The sequence below is a fragment of the Peromyscus leucopus genome, chromosome X, assembly GCF_004664715.2.
Source record: "Peromyscus leucopus breed LL Stock chromosome X, UCI_PerLeu_2.1, whole genome shotgun sequence".
Taxonomy (NCBI): Eukaryota; Metazoa; Chordata; class Mammalia; order Rodentia; family Cricetidae; genus Peromyscus; species Peromyscus leucopus.
In genome coordinates this window covers 91,053,762-91,079,716 of record NC_051083.1, presented here as the reverse complement: position 1 = coordinate 91,079,716, position 25,955 = coordinate 91,053,762, and the positions used below count along the sequence as shown (strand labels likewise).

Sequence of the window (25,955 nt, the reverse complement as noted above, 5' to 3'; positions counted from 1 at the left end):
AAAATGGTCAGTCCTAAAACCATATATACAAAAACAATAAAAATGGACGCAGCAGGTTATATTTCTATATTTGTGTACACACACATAGCAATAACAATCAAATAAAAAGTGTCAATATGAGAGTGTTGGTGGGAACCTGGGAGGGGTTAGAGGGAGGTAATATGGGAGAAGCTGGAGGGAGGAAAGGGGAGAAGTGATACAGTTATCTTTTACTTAAAATACATTTAAAATTTTTAAGTGCAAAAATGATACAAGATGGAAAAATTAGGGATATATTATAATACAATGATTATTAAATTTAATTATTACTGATCACATATTACAGACATTACAAAAAACATGTAAATTGTTAGAAGTAGGTCTGTAGCCTACACATTGGTCCATGGACCAGAAATCCACACAATTATATTTCTTCCTAGCTTTTTCCAGAAATAGGACCCAATACTTTATTCCACATAAAATTCCAATTCATTGGAGAGCTCTCAACACATAACAATTTGTCAGCATTTCTGAATAAGATGAGCAATTTTCAAAATATAAAGTTCCTAGTGAGAAAAAAACTACCATGATACATGAGACACAACATACACTGAATTAAGCTAGTGGGTTCTAGGTAATAATAGTTTATGAAACTACTGAAAAATTTACAATGTAAAGAATCACTGGGTTAAAAATTAGGAAAACCTAGGTTGGCTTTTAAAAACAACTAACAACATCTTTTCCTCCAAGAAATACATGTGACAACAAAAGCATTGTAATAAACAGGAAAGCCAGGACTTCCCAGGGATTTTCAATGAATTATTACTTCTACACTTACCAACAGATAAGCCAACTGATAGTTCTCAAGACAACAAACTAAAAGGACATGTGCTTCACAGAGGTCTGGTGCTACATAAATAATTCAAGGTTAGGAGCTAATTTAATAATGACTCCTCAATGAAACCTACATATGTATAAAGATTCAAAAGTAATATTCACATATGAGAGAAGACAATATTTATATTTCTGGGACTTGGTTACATCACTCACTGTAGCATGAATTGTTAGAAAGTCTTAATAAAAACAAACCCGGAGCCAGGTATTGGGGTGAACACTGCTTTCAGAGAAACAGAACAAGCCACAGCTAACCTCACCTCACCAACTTCTCAGCTGATCCTGTTTCCTCAAGCTGAAAGCCTCTGAGTTCTCCTCCGAATGGATGTCAGCTGAACTACTGCTAAAAACTAAAAGCTTAAAAAGGTCCTAGTTCCTGGTCCTCACACCTTATATACCTTTCTGCTTCCTACCATCACTTCCTGAGATTAAAGGTGTATGTCACTATGCCTGGCAGTTTCCAGTGTGGCTTTGAACTCACAGAGATTCGGATGGATCTCTGCCTCCAGAAAGCTAGGATTAAAGTTGTGTGTGCCACTATTTTCTGGCCTGTATGTCTATCTAGTGGCTGTTCTGTTCTCTGACCCCAGATAAGTTTATTAGGGTGCACAATATATTGGGGGACACAATATCACCACAAATCACAATGATATTTTCTAACTCCATTCATTTATATGTGAATTTCATAATCTCATTTTTCTTAACAGCTGCATAATTTGTATCACATTTTCATTATCCATTCATCAGTTGATGGAAATCTAGGCTATTTCCAAATACTGGCTACTGTGAATAGAGCAGCAATGAATATGAATGAGCAAGTATCTCTATAGTAAGAAAAAGAGTCCATTCAGTATATGCCCAAGAGTAGTTAGTATACATAGATCATGTGGTAGATCTATTTCAGGCTTTTTGAAGTATCTCCACACTTTTTGAGGTCAAGACCCTGTAGCTAGGCAAGTTATAGGCCCTAGGAGAGAGCCTACTATTATTATTTTTGCTCAGTGGACATAATGTTAATCCAAGTCCTAATTATTTATCTTTATCACAGATTAATGCATCTCTCAACCCTAATCATATAAGCTCCTATTTGTAGTAGAGGTGAATAACCACAGCTGGCCACAACGCAGAGAATAAGACTTTGATGCTCAGCCTTAAATGGGACGTCAATATTATAACCCCTCTTCCCAAGAATTGAGGATCATTTTGGAAGGAGAGGGTGCAGAAGAGTCTAAGCCAGAAATGGTGGATGACTACAAGGTAATTGTTTTCCAGACAAAACAAGGTGTTTCCATGTATGAACTTGTAGAAATTGTGACAGCATGCAGAAGACCTACACAAGCTCAAGCCAAGAAAAATCTCAGGGTGGATGCAGGGAGGTAGACATGAAGCCCCGCTTCTAGCTGAGAAGCTACTGACAATTAATAATTTGTAGGAAAAGGAGAGTCAGTTTTCTTTAAATTTGTGATTTCCTGGTAGGTCCACCATACTCCAGGGTAGTAGAGTTCACACCACAGAGGAATTTTGGTAGAGAGAGAGGGGGGGAGGGAGGGAGGGAGAGAGAGGGGGGAGGGAGGGAGGGAGAGGGAGGGAGGGAGGGAGGGAGAGAGAGAGAGGAGAGAGAGAGAGAGAGAGAGAGAGAGAGAGAGAGAGAGAGAGAGAGAGAGAGAGAACAAAATTAGGTGATCAGGGAGGTAGGGGTAGATCTGGGAAGAGTTGGAAGAGGACGGATAAAAATCAAAATATTTTATATGAAATTCTCAAAAAAATTGAATGGACTGCTCCTTGCCAGTTCTCTTTCCCTGGTTATGCCACTGTACCATGTTATAGTTAATCTTAAGTGTGATGACTAAAGGGTTTCAAGTTAGCTTTATGTCAGTTTGAGGATGGAATGTCACTCTTAATGTTAAAGCCAGACTTCTGATCCCAAGTCCTAATTCCACTGCTTTATATTATGTCCACCTACTTTGCTGTATTGCTCCATTTCCAAATCTACCTACACATATTTTCTTGTTAGATCAGTTCTGCAGCAGCTATAGACCTGTAGGTAACTACACTTCTAAGTTTATCTATATTTTTCCAGCAAGATTAAAATTTAAAAATCATTTCCCATGAGATCTCAGAAAAGTTGAAATGACTATAAAATGACATCATCTAAAATGCACCCTTAGTGTGTTACTAATCAAACAGCTATTCACCAAAACGCCTTCAAAACCTGTATCTGTGAATCCTTTCTTTGGAAGCATTTTAAAGGAAAACCAAATGATTACTTATGACATCTTCTTTTAATTATACAGTAACCAAATACTGAAGTAAATCTGGTCAGTGTACATGGAGTTTCAGTGTAGTTATGCCGGTTCCAGGGACTATAGAAACATCAGATAAAAATATGAATGAGTTTCAACAGTCAACTTGGAATGTAACTGAGATAAGTAATGAAATAAATACAAACTGAACTCTATTCTTTTACTAACAAAGGAAGTTAGAGGAACAGAAATCAGAAGCTGAAATCAGTGTGCAGAACTAACCAACACTTTACAGGAAAGTTGGATTTGTGTCAAGACTTAAAGGATGAGAAACACTTTAACTGGTAGACAAAAAAAATGGGAAAGTATTTGGAATGGAAGGGAGAGCAAGATGAACAATGATAGCGTTAGAAAAGCAAGAACAAGAGGAAAAGGCCAAATATCCAAGAACATGCAGATTCCACTTGGTGCCTAAGAATAATAAAACACTTCTCACCCTTACTTATGAGAGTTGATAGGCATCACACTGATGGAAGTCAAAATCACTAACATCTCTTCAATGTGTGCCCTACCAGATATTACCTGTATAGAAATATGTACTTTAACTGTCATCTACTCACTCCTTCTAACATGATTTTTGTCCTCAGATGGCTCAATTTTATATGCTGAAAGGAGTGCTAAGATATATTCAGTCTTCATGCTAGAATAATATCGTAATAAGCTGTAATGATTCTTAGTTATTTAAAATAGAGTTTGCCTTCCTCTATTTTTTCCTGATTTATTAAAAGCAAATCAATTAAGTTGTGAATTGCGCCAGACAAAACCCCTGTGCATGGATAGCTTCTTATTTCAGCAATATCAAAATCAATAGTCATTGGGTCTACTACAAAGCAAAAGCTGTACATTCTCATTTATAATATATTGTACCTGCATAGACATATTACTTGCACAAATCTCTTCTTATTCTGTTGTTAGTATGCAAGGATCTTCTTTCTCTGTGGTTTCATCCTCCTGCTGAAAGAAGACTAAAAAAACTTGCCATGGACTTGAGCTGGTTGGAAAATGACATTTGCTTGTAATCAAGTGCAGCTTTCTACTGCACTTCAACTACTACTTAGATCTTGGCTGTCTTATATTTATTCAAACCTTTATAAGATCTGTGGCATTGGCAAAGATCATACTTCTGCTTCTTCTCCATCTTCCCCCATCACTGATGATAACCATCTACTGACTTGGTACACTTTCAAAATCATGTTTTAATTCTGTATGTAAGGCCAATTTTGCACGACAACCATAATGACCAGCATGGTTATTATGCCATTCCTCAGGGAGTTTGAGGCTCTTGGCAAAAATTTGATCTAATTTTGAAGTTGCTTATTTAAGTAGAGGTTAAATTATTTAGCAAAGCTAACATTTTAATGCCCTAAGAAGTCACATTTGCTTTTAACACCATGAAATTCTCATAAGAATGGCAGCAACACCAGAAAATTCAGATAGGGGAAATGGGATGTATAACACCCTGCGGTTTCTTATCTCAAGTAACACTTGACTATTAACTTAGGATGAGAACTTCAGGAGAGTAGAGGGATTCTGTTGCTTTCCTTTGCTTCCAATCATTTAAAGCAGTGAAATGGAGCTTCGAGTAGACATTTAATCATAAACTAATAATAAATGTTTATAGAACCTACCGTGTGTTATAATGAGTATGAAGAGTCATAACATACAAGAACTACTTTGCTAATAGTCTTGTACGTAAGTAGGAGAGGAGTGGAAAATGAAAGAAAGCAATAAATAAAAATGGAAAACTATCATTACAGTAAATCTAGAGCCACTCTTGTTGAACTGTAGTTCCAAGGTGATTAGGCTGAACTGACATAGGCAGGTATAGATTCATGGTCAACAGATATATGAATTGGACTTTGAAGGGTTTCCTTTAGTATAGAAGAAAGGTTAGAGAATTTCACCTCCAGAAAACAGCCAGTATAATAAAGGGAATAAAAAAAATTCAGTGTTCTTCTAGGGAAATGAGGAAGCAAGCCTAAATAGAGTACATAGTAAATATTATAAAACAGTGGTAAGTGTGCATGGACAATTTAGGTAGATCATTGTGTGGAGGGTCCTAAATGTCAGTAAGAAGGTTTTACTTATTGTAGGGAACAAAATATCACTGAAGATGTTGAGTATAAGAGCTTGGCACAATGGTAGCTCTGTCTGAGGAAGTTGGCATTATTACTGGTTATGCAAAATTTTGTTCTGAACAACAAACTGTCACCTACTGACTGCCAATTCTATTCTTTTGGCAGGCATAACTTCATGCATCACAAATCAGAAGATGCCAAAAAAAAAGTGACCAAGGACCATGCTAGTTGCAGGACATGGCCATACATATTTGCCTAGAAGACAGAAGGGAAAAAATGAATCAGCCAAAGGTAATACCATACAATATGTTTTATAATAAATGGAAAAGAGGGAGCAGTGTTTGGAGACAGAGAGTAAACTATTTAAATCCAAAGGACCATAGAGAAAATCTATGGACCAGATTTTCACCTCAACACATTTTATATCACTCAATTGTTACTAAATTATTCCATTATTTCCAACTGTTATGACAAATTAGCCAAGAAAAGATAACTGTCTAGCTTATCTCTGCATTGAAGATGAAAAAAGATGTTTAATACATTGTAAATAAATATAACCACTGCATAATGAACTTTGGAGAAACTGTAAAACTTAAATGATTTTGCTTTAGTCCCAGCACTTGGGAGGCAGAGGCAGGCAGATCTCTGTGTGTTCGAGGCCAGCTTGGGCTACAGAATAAGTTCCAGGAAATACCCAAAACTACAGAGAAATCCTGTCACAAAAAAAGAAAGAAAAAAAGATAAAAAAAAGATTTTATTCCCCAACTTACTAAACATATTAAAACAGCTTTGAATTTTGATAATAAATGGAATATCTCGGTGAAACAGAGGCAATCAATCATGTATTATTTTATTTATCTTCTTGGCTCATAACTGAGTATTCTACTCTATGAAACCAAAATTATTTAAAAAAAAGCTTAAATGCTTTGCTGCAATAATGTTTCCCCAAAGCATTAAAGAATAAAAGTGTGCACCAAATTTATGTCTACAAAATATGAGCATGCTAAATTTAGCAACTTATATACCATGATACAGTGGAATTTATCCCAGGAATAAAATAAAAGGCTATTTAATATATGAAAACAATCATTCCAGTGTATCATGTAAGTATAATAAAAAATGAAAGCTACATGATAGTCTGAATGGTCTTTAAAAAATCATTATAAAAATTTCAATATATTTCATGATTACAAAAATAATTCATAAACTAGGAACACAGAAGTCCCTCAGTTGGAAAAAGGTTATTTTCAAAACCCCCACAATTAACATACTATTCAATTGTGAAAGAATAGATTCTTTTTTCCCCACAGTTGAGAACAGAGAAAACATTTCAGCTTTTACTACTAGTATTCAATTATGTGTTGAAGGGTCTAGTTACAGAACTTAGTTGAAAAAAAGAACCACAAAATGATATTAGAAAGGAAAAAAGTAAAACTCTTGTCATATTTCTATTTACAAATATGACAGTTTACATTAAATATTAAATATTGAAGAATCTATTTAACTAATGAATGGGTTCATCAAGAGTACAATATATAGAATCAATATATAAAATTAATTATAGTTCTATATATTATCAATGAAGTACCTACAATTCAATTAAGTAAGCAATTACATTTACAATAACATCAAAATAAAACAAGAACAAATTTAATGAAAAATTTACACACAAAGCTATCAAACACTTTTAAAATAATATAAAAATAAAAGATCAAAATAAATGGAAAAACATCCCATGTTCCTGGATTTATAAGACTTAAAATCAAGGTGACAACACTATTCAAACTTATTTCTAAAGTAAATCTGCATCAGAATCTGTGTTGGCTTCCCTGTAAAATTTTTTTCCTGACATTCTTGTGGAATTATGAGGGCAGCTAATAACTCCTGAAAAATGAATAGTGTAGGAGGATCCATAGTTCTTAATTTCAAAACTTACTGCAAAGATGATATTCAAGAACAGTATGATAGCAGAGCAAGGAAATGTGGAAACCTAGTGCAGTGGAAGCTTTTTGGAATCTGTGGGTATGATCCTAGTGAGGACTCCTAGTAATGGGGAATATGGAGTCTCAATTGACCATATCTTGTAGCCAGGCAAGGTTTCTAGTGGAGGGAATGTGTTGCATTTGGTCAAGTTGTTGGCCAAATGAATCCTGTGAAGAACCACAAACAACCCAGGTTGATGCTAGAATGGAGGGCTTATCTCTGCAAATAGACAATAGGATCTCACTGCTAAGGACTACATTCACACACCTCACTAAACGTGGAGTGGTAGAGCTGGTACCTGTATGCAGTCTGCACCCCTATGTTCTAGTGTCTTTGGTGCAAGAATATAGTCTGCAGGCTACCAAATGAGAAATATGGACACCAAACCAGCTGCAAAAACTTTGACAAATAATCTGTCCTGCCTGCAAAATGTGTTGGGACAGTTGTAGTGCAGAAATTCTCAGAATGACCAATCAATGTCTGATTTAACTTGAGACCTGCTGTGGGATGTTAATGTATGTCCTGTGGGAGCCCTTCTTGGGTTCTTTGTGGCGTTACCCAGCAGGTCCGTATAGAGGATGATTAGGACCATGGGCCTGAGTGCAGGTGTTTGAGATGGTCTGCACTTGGCTGTGCTGGGGGATGGTCTGTATGTCAAGTTGTTCTGATTGATCAATAAATAAAACCTGATCGGCTGTGGCTAGACAGGAAGGATAGGCGGGACTAACAGAGAGGAGAAATAAAAGGACAGGAAGGCAGAAGGACTGGCTGCAGCCGCCGCCATGACCAGCAGCATGTGAAGACGCCGATAAGCCACCAGCCACGTGGTGAGGTATAGATTTGTAGAAATGTGTTACTTTAAGATATAAGAATAGTTAACAAGAAGCCTGCCACGGCCATACAGTTTGTAAGCAATATAAGTCTCTGTGTTTACTTGGTTGGGTCTGAGCGGCTGTGGGACTGGCGGGTGACAGAGATTTGTCCTGACTGTGGGCAAGGCAGAAAAACTCAAGCTACAGAGACCCATTCCAGGAGAAGAAGCCCATGCCTGACACTGCTTGGATGGCCATGAACTAGAGAGTTAGGGTAGAACCAAACACAATGAACCAAACACAATGGTCTAATGAAATAAAATCAATGAAATGATTTCTAAGGATAATCTGCTATACTCAGATCTGTGCCTTATCCAGTCATCATCAGAGAAGCTTCCTCTGGCAGCACATGGGAGCAGATGAAAAGACCTACAGCCAGACATTACACAGACAGAGAATCTAAACTGGAGGTCTCAACCAGGTCTTTCTCCTGGGAGCTCAGGGAATCCCACAGAAGATGGCAAGAAAAGATTGTAGGAGTCAGAGGGGTGAAAGACACGAGGAGAACAGAGCCCATTGAATCAACTAAGCAGGGTGCATATGGACTCAGAGAGACAAGCAGTGTGGGGCTCGGGGGTCTGGAGCAGGTCCTATGTGTATATGTTGTGGTTGTTAGCTTGGTGTTTTGAGGACACCTAAGTGTGGGAACAGGTGTGTTTCTGACCCTTTTGCCTACAATAAGTACCAGTTTTGGGGGATCCAACACCTCTGGGCACTGACATTCACATACACAGCCCTCCCCCATAATTAAAACTAAAATCTAAAGACAAAAGCAACCAAAGAAAATTGTCCAGCGTCAGTCTGAGGACTTTCGCCTTGTCTTACTGTATTTTATTTTGTCATGTTTAGTTGTTGTGATGTGGAAGCCGGCTGTTTTCTGATGGGAAACAGAGGGAAAGTGGATCTGGGGTGGAACTGGGAGAAGTAGAGGGAGGGAAAACTGTGGTCAGAATGTATTGTATCAGAGAAGAACCTATTTTCAAAAAGGAAAACTCTTATTTCATTTGAGAGACCTTGTCTCAATTATATATAATAGAGAATAATCAAAGAAAGCATCCAACATCAACCTTGGGCCTACACACACACAAAAATATGAAATTGCCAATAAACCTGTACCAACACAAATGCAAACATGTATACATAAATGCATATATCCATGAATGCTCGCAACAAGAATCTGTATGATTCTAGAATCCAGAAATTAATACACACACACACACACACACACACACACACACACACACACACAAATGCTGTATGACTTACTATGGAGTTATATAATGAGAAACTTCGGTAAAATTTAAAATCTTAAGTTGACCCTGATGTTTCTCAACTTATGATGGAGCTAAATGATAATCTATCCCTCATAAAACAGGAAATATATAATTCAAATGATTGTAAATCAAGGACTTTACGTATAGCCAGCTAAATTTTGAAAAGGGGTGCCAAGGGCATTCACCAGGTGAAAAGTAGCCTTTAAAATAAATAACATTGGGACTATAGGTAAACATGCAAAAATATGACTTGGGAGCCAGAGACATAGTTCAACAGGTAAAGGTACATGCCACCAAGCCTGACAATCTATGTTTCACCCACAGAACCCATAGAATTGACTCCCACAGGTTGTTCTCTGAACTACATATACATGCCCAACATACACATGCGCGCGCGCACACACACACACACACACACACACACACACACACACACACACAAATGTAATTTTGAAAGCCATGAGTCTGTATGCTTGTATCATGCTGCAGAGAAAAAAAAATGTAAGTCAAGTTGGTCAACATCTTTAAAGTAAGCATGAGATGTTTATACAATGTTTAGAAGATTATACAATGAAAAAAATCTTCTTGGCCTCATATTTAGCAAGTTCCTAGATATAGTACCAAAGCTTGTCCAAAATCAGGGAAAAAATGTATCCATTTGAAAAATTTAAATGTGCTTAAAAGATAATCATCAATTCAGTAAGAAGACATCCCAAAGAATACGAATTATAAATCATGTGTGATAAAAGGCTGTCATTAAAAAATATATAAAAAGACAAAATTTTAGTTAAAAGTAGGCAAAGACTCTGAAGAAATGTATGTCCAAAACCTATATACACATGTCTAAGAAGCATGAAAAGAAAGATGTCCAACATCCTTAATCATCAGGAAAATATAAATACAGTGGAAATACCACTGTGTGCCTAATAGGATGAAAACAAGCAAAAGTGCTAATAGGATGACTAGATAACAAGTGTTCGGGCAGATGCAGAGAATGGGAATGATTGCTGATAGAAATATAAACAATGAAGATGCTTTAGAAAACAGAACCATATGACCCAGCAATTCCATTCCAAGTTATAAACACAAAATAAAATAGACTCATAGAGCTTTTTGTATATGAAAGTTTATAATAACTTTTTTCACAATTCCCATATGTCCAACAGGAAATGACTGGATAAACAACATTTAATATATCCATATAATGAAATATTCTTCAGTCAGGGAAAGAATGTGTATTACAATGCAGATAAAATTTTTAAAATTTGCTAAATGAAAGAAGCCATTCACAAAGAATCCCATATTATATGAACTCACTCATATGAAAATACAATGGGCAATTATCGAGATTGAGAGTAGATTTATGGTTGCTTGGATTTGAGTATAAAGGATGAAATGATAGGGAGCAATAGAAGTAGGGTATATAGCCTCTTTGTGGGGAATTTAAAATTTTCTAAAATTTTTAATTATCTATAATGATGGTTGTACATATTTGTGAATAAACCAGAAACCACTGAACTACATACTTTATGTGGGTGAATTCTATGATGTGTGAATTATATCTTAATAAAGATACTTTGACAAAAAGACCAAATAAAAGAAATCAAAAATGAGAGAACATTGTAATAGTCAAAATAAGAATGAAGTCTCTGTTTTTCAGAGGTGGTATACTAAGGAACAATGCTGGATTCTTTCTAATATTTATAGTACAGTGTGATTTTTCAAATCAAATCTTAGTGTGTGTGCATGTTGGGAGAGGGGTGTCTTCAGAGAGTTCTGCATATGGGTTGTGGAATAAACTATGTCTCTGAAGTTTTCACATAGGGATCATATTTAGTTAAACTCTGTCTTCTTGCAAAGATAACCACGATATCACATTATTGTACTGAGTCATTTTTCTAAAGAGAACTTACCCTAGGATGTACTTGACACTAATGACATGCTCTTTTTTTCCCATTAAAGAAGTGGGCGACAATAATATATTCTAGTCTGTGTGCGGCTACTGTGTCTGTAATTTCTTTCTCTGCATTAGGGTAATAGTGGTTCCCTTCCTAAGAAGGGCTATTATTCATATAATTGGCAAGCAGAGACTTCCTTAGCTAAAGTCATTCATATAAGTACTAGAGAATAGGCTGGTTCGGTCAGAGCCTAGGGGTCTCAGTGCATACTGTTTTGTTTTTCTTGACTTTTCCCATTTTACTGAAAGTAGCTCTTTGTCTCTCATATAATATATGCTGATTATGGTTTCCTCTCCCTCTACTCCTCCCAGTTTCTACCCACCTCCCCCCAGTCTGGTTCCACTCCCTTTATGTCTCTCATTAAGAAAAAAAAACAGGCTTCTAAGGGATAATAATAAAATAAATAAAAGAAAACCAAAAACTAATACATGGGAATAGGACAAAATAAACAAAAGGAAAAGAGCACAAAAAAGACATGTGAAACAGACATAGACACAAAGATCCACTCATTTGCATGCTCAGGAATCCCATAAAAACACTAAACTGGAAGCCACAATATATATGCAAAAGACCTGAAAGGGAATATATATATATATATATATGTATATATATATACATATACATATATATACATATACATATATACATATATATATGTGTGTGTGTGTGTGTGTGTGTGTGTGTGTGTATAAAATTAAAAAATAAAAGCCCTGATATAACATTATGAGACAAGGAACCTTCCGTGATTCCTATGAGTTGATTTTCTGTTGGCCCTCCAGTGCTAGGCATTCAGCCTAACCCTAAGAGTAGTTTGATTTCCCAGTAGGACTCTCTTAGAGAAAACTGAGTTTTTATTTACAAGTGGTTATCAATTGAAGATAGCTTCTGGACTAGGGATGGATTAACTATCAATTTGTGGATGTTGAACTATCCTTGCATATCTGGGATGAAGTCTACTTGATCATGGTGTATGATCTTTCTCGTTTGTTCTATTTTTTCAACAATCCAATAGCACTATGATCATATCCTATCACCTGTTTGCCTCAAGGACTGAACAAATTCTAACACAAACATATATTGCTTATAAAAATGACTTCATTTTATTTCTTGTATTTACTCTTTGAATCTAAAAATAATTTATTTTATGTATGTGTATGTATGTATGAGAAAAAACATTTTATGTATGTATATGCATGTTGTTGGTTGTTTTCTATATTCTTTTGGGGGGTTCAATACCCAGCTCCCAAATAAATCACACATGGAGGCTTATACTTAATTATAAATGCCTGAACTTAGTTTGAGTTTTTTCTAATCAGCTTTTCTTAACTTATCCCATCTATCTTTGCCTCTGGGCTTTTATCTTCCTCTCTTTCTGTATACCTTTCTTTGTTTCTTACTCTGTGGCTTGCTTTGTAGTTGAGTGGCTATACCCTTCTTTTCTAGCTCTTCTTTTCCTGCTCTTTCTTCTTTTCTTCTTAGATTTTTCCTTCTATATATTCTCTTTGCCTGCCAGTCCCACCTATCCTTTCTCCTGCCTTGCTATTGGACATTCAGCTGTTTATTAGATAATCAGGTGTTTTAGACAGACACAGTAACAGAGCTTCATGTAGTTAAACAAATGCAACATAAACAAAAGCAATACACTTTAAAATAATATTCCCCATTGTGTATATGTGCCACAATTTATTTATCCATTCTTCAGTTGAAGGGCATCTAGGTTGTTTCCAGGTTTTGGCTATTACAAACAATGCTGATATGAACATAGCTGAGCAAGCGCTCTTGTGGTATGATTGAGCATTTCTTGGGTATATGCCCAAGAGTGGTATAGCTGGATCTGGGGGAAGATTGATTTCCAATTTTCTAAGAAAGCGCCATATTGATTTCCAAAGTGGTTGTACAAGCTTGCATTCCCACCAGCAGTGGAGGAGAGTTCCTCTAATTCCACATCCTCTCCAGCATAAAGTGTCTTCAGTGTTTTTGATCTTAGCCATTCTGACAGGCGTAAGGTGGTATCTCAGAGTTGTTTTGATTTGCATTTCCCTGATGATTAGGGATGTTGAGCAATTCCTTAAATGTCTTTCAGCCATTTGAGTTTCCTCTGTTGAGAATTCTCTGTTTAGTTCTAAAGCCCATTTCTCAATTGGACTGTTGGTCATTTTGATGTCTAATTTCTTGAGTTCCTTATATATTCTGGATGTCAGTCCTCTGTCACATGTGGGGTTGGTGAAGATCTTTTCCCATTCTGTAGGCTGTTGCTTTGCCTTGTTGACCATATCCTTTGCTCTACAAAAGCTTCTCAGTTTCAAGAGGTCCCATTGACTGATTGTTTCTCTCAGTGTCTGTGCTACTGGTGTTATATTTAGGAAGTGATCTCCTATGCCAATGCGTTCAAGACTACTTCCTACTTTCTCTTCTAGCAGGTTCAGAGTAGCTGGATTTATGTTGAGGTCCTTAATCCACTTGGACTTAAGTTTTGTGCACGGAATACTACTCAGCAGAGAAAAACAATGACATCATGAGGTTTGCAGGCAAATGGATGGATCTAGAAAAAATCATCCTGAGTGAGGTAACCCAGACTCAGAAAGACAAATATGGTATGTACTCACTCATAGGAGGATGCTAGATGTGGAACAAGGATGACTGGACCCTAATAGTTGTGCCAGAAACCCCATACAAGGACTGAGGAATCTGGATGTTAGGCCCCGGGTGGAGAGCTGGGAGTCTAATTAGTGAGAAAGAGGAGGGTTTATATGAGCGAGAATTGTTGAAACCAAGGTTGGATAAAGCACAGGGACAAATAACGAAAGGAATGGAAACGCATGAACTATGAACCAAAGGCTGAGGGGCCCTCAACTGGATCAGGCCCTCTGGATAGGTGAGACAGTTGATTGGCTTGATCTGTTTGGGAGGCATCTAGGCAGTGGTACCAGGTCCTGGGCTCATTGCATGAGTTAGCTGTTTGAAACCTGGGACCTATGCAGGGACGCTTGGCTCAATCTGGGAGGAGGGGACTGGACCTGCCTGGACCGAGTCTATCAGGTCGATCTCAGTCCTCGGGGAGACCTTGATCTGGAGGCGGTGGGAATGGGGGGTGGGCTGGGGGGAAGGGGAGGGGGGCGGGAAGGGAGAGAACAAGGGAATCTGTGGCTGTTATGTAGAACTGAATAGCATTGTAAAATAAAATAAAAAAAAATAATATTCCCCAACATATATTCTACATGTATACAGGTACCCACAGAAACCAGAAGAAGGTGTTGGATCCCCTGAGATTAGAGTTACTGATAGTTGTGAGTCAGTAGAAGTGGGTACTAGGAACAAACTTCAGTCTTCTGAAAGAGTAGCAAGTACTCTTAACCACTGATATTTCTCTCCTGACCTTGATTTTTTTAATCTTATTGTAATTTTCACATCTACTTCAGCTAAAGCCATCATCCCTTTCCTCTCAGAGAAACTCCCTTAGTTTAAATCCTACTATTCATGGATGGTTCATGATTTACAAACAAAAGCAGCATCTTCTTTGCTTTTTCTTTTTACATCTTAAAGTGAAAATAAAATAATTTAGTTCACCAGCTGAACATTTCAAGGGTGACCATATTAATAATTATATTAGGTCAAAGAAATAAACAACCTGGGTTTTGTTCATTCTCATGGACAGTGTGCATATAGTTTCTAAATTAATAGTAAAACTGACTTTTTGCTATATAGTTTTATGAATTTGAATATATGTACAGGTTAAAATAAAAAGTCCACAATCAGTATACAGAACAATTCTATCACACTTAAAGAGTACCTCATGCTGTCCCTTCACAGTCATATTTTGCATCTACTCCTAATCTTGGAGAAATCCTTTCTGTAGTTCTAGCATAACATACTAGTTAGGATCCTCCAGAGTAACAGAACTTAAATAATAAATCTCTCTCTCTCTCTCTCTCTCTCTCTCTCTCTCTCTCTCTCTCTCTCTCTCTCTCTCTCACACACACACACACACACACACACACACACACACACATATATATATGGGTTATTAGAATGAATTACAGGCTGTTAGCCAACTATTCCAACAATTGTGGTCTACCAACAGAAGGTCCAAGAATCCAGTAGTTGTTCAATCCACAGGGCTGGATTTCTCAGCTGTTTTTCAGTATATGCTGGAGTCCTGAAGAAGTAGACTTTATTGCCAGTGAAGGAATGGATTTGCTAGTGAGGCAAGAGCAAGCAGACAAAGAGCAAAAGTGTCCTTCTTCCCCGTACTTATATAGGCTTACCAGAGAAGGTGTGGTCAAGATAAGAGGTTTTTTTCTACCTCAAAGATCCAGATTAAAAGTATATATTCTCACTACAAATTAAGCAAAATCACTTATAGGCATACCCTCAATTTTGGGCTTTTAGTTAATTTCAGATGTAGTCAAGTTGACAACCAAGAATAGCCATCACACAGAGATTTTCACATAAATGAAATCAGAACACATGCAATCTTTTAACCCTGTTTTTTAGTTCAGCATACTACCCTTGTAATTCCTCTGAACTCCTGTATGTCAAAAAATCATTTTGTCCTTGATGCTGAGTGGTATCCCTTCATGTGGACATACTATAATAGATTCTACCCCTGCATCTGATGACAGAAATTACTGCTTTAATTTAAGGTCATAAGAAATATTCTGCTGAGGATCAGGGTCTGGTGAAGGGGCTGTCTGCAGGCACCATGTCCGGCTACGAAGGTGGCAAAAAAGAAGCCCCTGAAACAGCCCAAGAAGCAGGCTGAGGAGATGGACGAGGAAGACGAGGCTTTCAAGCAGAAAGAAAAAGAGGAGCAGAAGGAACTCAAGGAGTTAAAAGCCAAGGCCATGGGCAAGGGACCCTGGCTACGGGTGGAATTAAGAAATCTGACAAAAAGTAAGCTGTTCCTCATATCTGAGGTGATGGTGACCATCTTCTATTATTTAAACATCTGGATTCCCTGCCATAACATCTTTGCCACCTACAGCTAGAATGACGGGTTACCCTGGAGTCTGTTAAACATCTAGATTCTCTACTATAATATCTTTGCCACCTATAGTTAGAGTGAAGTCTTATCCTGGAGCCTGTTGTACATTGTAACAAACTTTTGTAAATAATAATACTAATAATAAATAATACAATGGCTCATTGTCTCTAGTGTTCAGCAATTCCTACCTCAAATGTGATTTTAAAGAAAACCCAGTATACAAAATCCTAACAGTGTTGTTTCTTCTTTGTTGTACTCTGAATTCTGTATCACTTTGAATTAATTAAACCAACTCATTTTAAAAAAGCTATCATTCTTGAAAAAACAAGAAATATCCTGCTAAGCACATTTGAATACAGGTTTGTGTTTAACATGTTTCCATTTCTCTTGAATAAATACTCAGATGTACAATGTGTCATTTGTGTGAGGGTAGTGTGTTCATTTTTATAAGAGAGAGCCAAGCCGGGCGGTGGTGGCGCACGCCTTTAATCCCAGCACTCGGAAGGCAGAGGCAGGAGGATCTCTGTGAGTTAGAGGCCAGCCTGGGCTACCAAGTGAGTCCCAGGAAAGGCGCAAAGCTACACAGAGAAACCCTGTCTCGAAAAACCTAAAAAAAAAAAAGAGAGAGCCAAACTGTTCTCCCAGAGGACCTGGATTTCCACTGATAATGCATGTGTACTCAGAAGCCCTGGGATGTATTATTTTATTTACTAATGTTACTTCTGATTTCATAATGAGAAACTTAACTCTGAAGGCTACATAGACTTGAAAGGGAGTGGGTAAAATAAGGAGCCCAAAGAGCTGCAGCCAGAGCACAGATGTGGATTAGAGGCCCACCCGATCAAAGATGACATCATTTTATTCTAACTAAGCAAGAAACCTACTTATTCCCCCCAAAACATCATATTTGTAAGAATCTTACTACTGCAACGTAAGAATGGAAATGTTTATTTATAATCTATTTATAATGAAAAATTAAAAATTAAATTGGTTATTGTTCATCAGTACTTGTTTCATATCTTTGCAATTTCGCTATTCTTTACTATTCTTTATTGTTTCAAGCATCACACTTCCTTCTAAAGTTTCCTTTTCATAGCGCCTTGTTTTAGCCAAGTATATATTCAGTATTCCTTTAAATTTATGTTTATTGTGCTCACACTCTTCATTTTCCTGCCTTGGCCCCTTGAAAATGTTTTTCCTTTACTTTTTTTGTCCTCACTTATCTTTTCTGTAAAATCTAGTTGGTCTCTTTGTTATTCAGTATAGCTGATCTACTTTTCAATTTTTTTTAAGTTTTACAAATAAATGGTGTTTTTACATTTTCCTATAATGTGTTTTGCTAATATTCACCACCTCTATTACCCTTCACTTTCACCTCCCACTCCTCCTCAACCTCTTCAACACCCCCAACAGACTCCTTTTGGTGATAGGCATTGTCTTCTCGGTGAATTTTAAGGTTTATATTGGGCTCTTCCCGTTCCATTTGGAGATGTTTACAGGCGGATTTCTTGTTTACTTACTGAGCTGGATGTTCACTGAATTCCTTCAATTTGCATCTTATATTAGATTGGAAAATACAGGCCACCACTTTTTCCATACTGTTTCCCTTTGTGCTCTCTAGTTACTCCTTTCTCAACCCTCTTAGACAGGTGCCAAACTTTCTCATTCTTTTCTTGCTTAATCCCTCTATTTGTGGTGCATTAGGTGGTTGTATAGTCCACGCACCATTAACCCATTCTTTTCTACCCCTATATTATCCAATAGTTAACATTAAATGATAAGTTTCATTTCTAAATGAAACTTTTGTCCGTAGGAAATCAGTCTTTTTTCTTTGTCCCTCATTTGATTATTGGGGCTTTTCAATTTTTAAGTCACTATTACAAACATTTATTTTAAATTCTCTACTGTATCCCTAATCTACTTTTCTAGATCTTGAGGATATAATTCTGTTGTGTGTGTGTTTTCTTCTTATTTTATCATAGGAGACTATTTCATCATGTGTTTATAGTAATATTCCACTGTGAATTTTCTTGGAAAGGACTTTGTCCTGTATTGATAACTTGTACCTGTACTGTATGTTTTTTTTTTTTTCAGAGGTGTTTTGACTTTGCTTTTGCCACAAATCCCAGAGGGGATACCAGTTCAGAATGAATGTTTATGTATCTACCTATTTTTAAGGGCAATACAAAATTAACCTCCAAACAGAAATTAATTATAAGCCTATGGACTGAAATTTGGAGAGGGGGTTCCTTTATACATCTCAAATGAAAAGCCAAGTTTCCTGCCATTTGTCTATGGGGGAAAATATTTTCCATTATTTATCTTTTCAAATAAAGGCTATACATCCAAAGTTTCATCTATCCTTGGAGATCTGTAATTCCAAACTATACTTTATAAAGACCTGAAACTTCATAATTGCTACAAAGTCATTAAAACTAAAATTCTTAATTTGCACACTCTAACAACACTATACCCAGCCCTGGCGGCAGTAGTCTCCTCTGTGTGTCATCCTCATTAGAAAATTCAAGGCTCTTCCTTCATTGTGAGTTGTTGCATGTTTCTTCATTATGAGTTGTTGCATTCTATCAGAGTTTCTAAGACTAACTACATAAAAATTTCATATGTATGCTTATATCCACATACAAAAATTTAAAAACTGACCATATTTTTCTTATCATGTATACTTTTGGAAGTTAATTGTATTTATATTTCTTTCTCTACAATTTATAATTATATTCCATACTCTCTTTTATTGAGTGCTTCACATTAAAGACTCAGACTTGTAACACTGATTAATGCACATTTAAATATACAAAGTAAGGTGTTTACAAAGACAAAGCATAACAGGTACTAGCTCAATCTTAATGTATGGTTATAAAATATATTATTTCATTTATATCAAATTTTAGAATGGTACAAATAATCTAATGTGATAAATGGTTCCCTAGTCCATGGATTAGGATATGAAAAATTATAAAGTGGCAAAGAAAAATGATAAGGGTTGATGAAAATATTCAAATATTTATTTAAGGTATGTGCATTTTGTCATATGTAAAATTATGTATTTTTTCTCAATTAGATTCCTTCTTCCACAATGGCCTTAGCTTATATCAAGTATACATAAAACCTAGCCAGCACACTCAGTATAAGCCAAGAACCCATAAATACATTTGAACACAAATCTAGCTGATGGTGCCTGTCCTGGATCTCACTCTGTAGACCAGGCTGGCTTTAAACTCACAGAGATCTGTCTGCCTCTGCCTCCTGAGTGCTGGGATTAAAGGCATGTGCCACTACCGCCTGGCAGCTGATGATTTTGTATAGCTCACTATCTAAGAATGTTTTTGACATTCGCCTTAAAAAGAACAAAAAAGGAAACTATATTCTGGGACAGATAAATGATATACAGCTTATATTTCTGTGTCCATAAACAAAAGTTTAACTGAACATAGCTATCTCATTTGTTTACAACATATACATGGCTGCTTTTCTGCTAGAATAGCAAAGTTGGGTGCTTTCAATACAGTACTATGCCTATATATTTATGCATTATTTGGTTCTTTGCAGAAATTCTTGTTAACCCTCCTGTTTACCAGGTTTAGGAGTAGTACATCTAAATCTGGGTGTCACACAAGCAAGACACTTCAAGGGAAGTCAAGGAAATGATATTGCTAGAATTCTAGTTAAGAATACCTACTAGACTAAGATTCTGTGCTTCAAGTACTGTCCATGGAGAAGAAATAATCAAATAGGAATAATAGTGAAGTCAATCCAAACTTCACACTCTCCCCTGCAAAATACATATATGACTTTAACTCATCTGTGTAAAATAGGGGGGGAGGGTTCAGAAATGTTATTCCCAATAAATGGCAAGGGAAATAAGTAGTCTAACACTTAAAATAAGGATTTGTTATCTAAGACTTAAGATAAGGATTTTTTAAGCTACACAGAGAAACCCTGTCTCGAAAAACATATATATATATATATATATATATATATATATATATATATATATGAACTTCTTTGCTCATAACAAGTTACATATGCTCCACTCAGTTACATTGGTATGCTTTAAGTTCTTCCTAGTTCATTACACAATTGAGATTAGGGTATTCCAAAATTGCACTGATTGAAAATTAGGCACAAGAAACTATGGAAAGCAAATAAAGCAGAGTGATAGGATTAGAAAGCACAAGCCTTGCTACATGATAGATTGGTATAACGAAAGCTGTAACAAAGCTATACTCATTTGCTACTGAACTATAAATTCAAGGATGTCTAGAAAACATACCTATTTCCATTCATTTTTTTACATGAGGTAGGTCTTAAGGTAGGTAATATAAATTTGGTTTTTGAAAGTATACACTCAACTAGTAGCCATTTCTTAGAGGTAAAAATGAGACCTTTGTATTATTTTCTCAATTTATATATTCTGTTTCAGTCTTTTATAGGATTTAATGTTATTCAGTCTTTATCTAGACTGCAAAGTCCCAAGATTTTAGTCCATCTTAGATCTCAGTGAATTATATCTGAAATTTTTGGATGCCTTTATATCACTATTAATAAAACCTAGAAATGTGGATTTGTTTCTAATTCTGCATTTTGTGACAGTTGTGCCTCAGATAACTTTTTTCTGGACATTCTTCATTTCTGGTATATTTTTGAGATGTGGAAACTAAAAAAGCATAGTATTACTGGATATGGAAATAAAATAAATGTAAGAAATGGTTCAAGGGGCTGGAGAGATGGTTTAGAAGTTAGCAGCACTTGCTGCTCTCCGAGGACCTGGGTTTATTTCTCAGCACCCACATGGCAGCTCACAATCATCTGTAATCCCAGTTACATGAGATCTAACACACTTTCCTGGCCTCCAAAGGCACTGTACACATGTGTTACACCTACATACAGGCAAAACACTTATAAATATCAAAATTAATTTTAAGTATTCATTTTAATTAAAAGAATGTTCAAATTTTTATCTTTTGGGATAGCCTGCCAGTTAACCTTCTATGCTTATTCCCTAACAAGAAGCGTCCTCTCCATGGCTCTTGTATACATTATTCATGCTCAGTTTGGCTATCTGCAAAAATCACATGGAAGTAATCAATTACCCTTTGACTATTATCCCCTCCAGCAAGAAACCTGGTCTCTGAGTCAACTCAGAAACTCCATGCAGTGTCTAAATGTATTTCAGAAAACTATCTGCAACATGGAACGCATATTTGAAAATTCCTGGATTGGGGTTTTTGCTAATACTTAAAGCCTCCTAAGGTACCCTCATTTTGTGTGTGTATGTGTGCATGAGAACTCGCACATGTGGTGCATACATGTTACAAGTTGTAATATAATGAGGTGACAAGCACAAAGTGTTCAGTATAAAAGGAAATAAAATTATGTCAACATACATTCTTATATGTGCCCCATAGAGTGCACTCATGCAGTTATATGTGTTTAATAGCAAAAATGGAATTCATTCTTTCAGCTTGATAGATGGATCTTACAACATTCTTAACTTCACCAATTCACACTGATTGGTGTAGTACACTTAGAAAAATTACATTATTTCTCCACACTAATTGATTTAATGGTAGATGAAACAGAAAACAGTACTAAAAGGGAACATCCATTATCAAGTAATGTTCTTTTAGCCCATATCCTTTGTGTGTGCTTGATAAGGAAGCAGATCACCAATTGCTAAGATTGCTTTACAGTTTCCTGGTTGCCCATAAGGAGCAAGTAAAGAGTGCTGGGTAATGGAATCACTAATATGGAATTACCATGGACAGTCATCCAATCCCCTATTCTTTACCCAAGGCTATAGCATCCCAAACAGAAATGTAAAAGTGACTAACTGAATGTACTTCCACTCTTTCTATAATTTGTCTCTTCAGTAATAGCAGGGACAATTTTTAGGTAAGACGTTTTCATAACACCAGCACAGCAATCATAATGAACTGATCCAAACTTACCAACTTGTCATTAAACAACAATGTTGGATTTTTTTGTACATGAATCCATTTAATCATTCTAAATTAAAATTATGTTTCCCACAACATTATTTCTTAAAATAAATACCACACAAAATACCTCCTCTTTCATATCTTCCTTTCCTTGTCTATTCCTATTGGAAAATGCAAACAGCTGAGAAAGGAGATCTATAAAGATGCCTATGGATCAAGTGTTTCTACAAAACTGAAATGGGAATGAGCTTTACAGTTTGAAGTTGATACCAACTATATGATAGTGGAATATTATTCCTCTGAGTAATATAACAAGATGCTGGTATTTTAACTGGATATTCAATGAGAGTTGAAGAAGAAAAATATATATTGATCTATTCCAAATTCCCTAATATGTTAAATTTATAATAAGTTCCTCTCTCAATTTATTTGGTTGCATATTTGTTTAAGGTCTGATGATACCCAAAAATTTTAGAAGGGACCTACAAACAGATATCTCCACCACCAACATATACACAACCAAACATTAAAAATCAAAGAATCAGGAAATAACTTTCCTACTTTGTTCCTGTAAATTTCCAACTCTAAAAGACCTTCCAGGCCGCAGAAATTAGTCACTTAATTAAAGAAAACCTCCATTCAACTTTCATTTTACCCTCATATTAGCTCTTTTCTCTCCATTAATTTTTTATAGTCTTTAAGGTGAAAATACATTAATCACCAATCTTTTTCCCCATGACAAACCTTTGCCCCTTAACTCTATTAATTGATTACACAAACTCCAGATAACTTGGTTCTTATTTCATCAAAACAAACAAATAAAAAAGGCAGGGTTCCTTGGTGGAAAGTCAGGTTTTTGATATCATTGAGAACAATCATCTAATAATAACTCAGATAAAAACTTTCTGGGTTACCCTTTCTGTCAATTGTGCTAATACTATCTGGTTTTAGAAGGCAGCATTTCAGCAATTGGTTGTTTATAACTTCAACAACAAACTTCTTTAAACTTGAACCTATTTTTGTGGTATGCTGTCAGTCATAGCACAGGGCTATCTGTAAATAACCCCAATAGATATTCAGAGCTGCCAAGTTCTCTCACACTGATCTGCCAACAAATGCTCATCTCCTCACTCAATATACAGATAAATTATTTGAACTGATCTTATTTTTCTACTACTTCTCTTTTAGTATTTTCTTAGAAAAACACTCAGTAATTATTTTATCTCTCGTTATATTGGTGGAAGAAATAAGTAGTTGGTATTCGACCTATATTTCATAATTACAGAAAGTATTTTTGGACATCCTATCTGTGCTGGTTTGAAAAATGGCCCCCAAAGGAAGTGGTACATGCCTTTAATCCCAGCACTCCAAAGGCAGAGGCAGGCAAATCTCTGAGTTTGGGGTCAGCTTGGTTTACAGATCCAGTTCAAGTAGAGCTAAGCTTAGGCAATGAAGGAAACCATAGAAAACAGAAAGCTAGTGAAGATGTAATTGAATGAGGGGTCCATGTTCCAGCCCCAGCAAGCAGCAGAAACTGGCAGTTTCAGCTGCAAGGTTCTGGCTTTGAAGACAAGGATAAAAGAAAGGCATTATGGAATCACCCTCCACAACTAAGGAACCTGCTGGGCCCAGGTACATGTCAAGGGTGTCCCTAAATGGAGGTCTATAGAGAGGTCATTGTGTGAAGCTGTGAAGGTGAAGCTTGGATTGCCTTGGAGATCCCAAGATATTGGAGGTGCTAGAGCCGTGGGGTATATGCCTAGGAGAGCTACTAATAGGTAGTGGAACCAGCCCAAGAGAAACAAGTGTGTTGCAGTCAACAAAGTTGAAAGGAGTTGGAGATATAAAGAGCATTTTAACATCAGACATGGAGATGCAGAGTTTGGAGTTTGACCAGCTGGCTTTTGGTCTTGCTTTGGTCTAGTATTTCCTCACTATGCTCCCATCCCTATGTTTTCAAACAGTAATGTATATCCTGTGCCATTATATGGAAGTATGTTGGAAGTATGTGATCTGATTTTTGATTTTGATTTTATAGGGCATTACACTTAAGAGATTATGTGATTCTCAGAAGACACTTTGAACTTTGTCCTTTTAAACATTTTTGGAACTGTTATAGACTATGAGGACTTTTGAAGTTAGACTGAATGCATTTTTTGCATTATGACATAGCTACAAAGTCTTTGGGGACCAAGGAATGGAATGTAGTGGTTTGAAATAAAATGGCCACCAAAGGAAGTGGTATTATTAGGAAATGTGACCTCGCTGGAGTACATGTGTCCTTGTTGGAGGAAGTGTGTCACCATAGAGGCAGGCTTTGAGGTCTCTTATATGCTCAAGCCATACCCAGGGAGACAGTTATGGTGATATTTTATTGGTGCTGAAATGTGATTTTATTTGTATGTTAATAAATAAAGTTGCCTAGGAATCAGAGCTAATAAGCGAGCCATGTAGCAAAATTCCGGTGGTGGTGGCACACGCCCTTAATCCAATCACATGGCAGGCAGAGTCTCTGTGTGGTCAAGGACACAGCCAAGTGGTGATATGAACTTTTAATCCCAGTACCAACCATAGAGACCTGGAGGTCTGTATAGACAGGCGGTGACAAAGAAGTCATATGGTTGGGTTTATAGCCAATGAGAAGGCAGAACAGAAAGGCAATAAAAAGACAGTCACACAGGAAGAAGGTCTCTTTCTCGGTGGAAGGACAGCAGCGAGTGGTGTGCTAAAGGCTACTCACTAGTGCTCTGACCTCTGGGGCTTTTAACTCTATTTGGCTCTGTGTTTCTTATTTAATATGACTGTTTAGAATTTCGTCTAAAGACAGTTCACTTTCTGTTGCCTGCAAGATGTAGAACTCAGCCACCTCTCCAGCATCATGTCTGCCTGCAGACCACCATGTCTCACCATGATGATAATGGACTGAACTTCTGAACTGTAATCCACCACAATTAAATATTTTCCTTTATAAGAACTACTATGGTCATGGTGTCTCTTCACAGCAACTGAAACCCTAATTAAGACAACCTCTTATTGAATGCAACTGAATAGTTATTTGCCAACTCTTTTCATATACATACAAAACTGCCAGTACCAAGGGCTTTATAGGTGTAAAGTAACTTAACACCAGTGGCTTTCAGTAACATGTGTATGTGATTATAGCTTGATTTGCTTATATGTCTATATTCATATAATAAATTTATATGTATACATAAATATAAAATTTATGAAAGTAAAATTCATATTACATAAAACTATTTTATGAGGGAAGAAGTAGAGGAAATAGGGGATTAAAGAGAGAGGTTTGAAGGGAATTAAAAAGTTATGACAAAAGAGAGACTATGTATTTCATAGTAAACAATTTAGTAGAATTTAGTACATCCACAATGCTGAATAATCATCAGCCCATCAAGTTCAAAATGAAATCTTATAGAGTTTAAACATTTTCAGCCCTCAGTTCTTAACCTTTTAAAATAATTAATTTGATTTATTCTACTAGGAGTTTAATTGTTCTGGATTTGTTTCACATAAATTTAACAAAATTATACGAAGTTTTGTCTGGCATCTTTCATTTAGCAAAATACATTCAGGGTCCAAGCTACCATATGTAGCAGGAATTGTAGGGAGTATATGAAGTCTTGCATAAAAGTGTATTATTGACATGGGCACA

General features: G+C 36.4%; 1 protein-coding gene and 1 pseudogene across 1 annotated transcript in view; one reads left to right on the top strand and one right to left on the bottom strand.

The window, feature by feature from the left end:
* Il1rapl2 (interleukin 1 receptor accessory protein like 2) overlaps positions 1 to 25,955 on the bottom strand; it is a 1,202,523-nt gene that overhangs the window by 1,025,117 nt on the left and 151,451 nt on the right. The window lies entirely within an intron of this gene.
* On the top strand, positions 15,592 to 16,426 carry LOC114710491 (annotated as a pseudogene).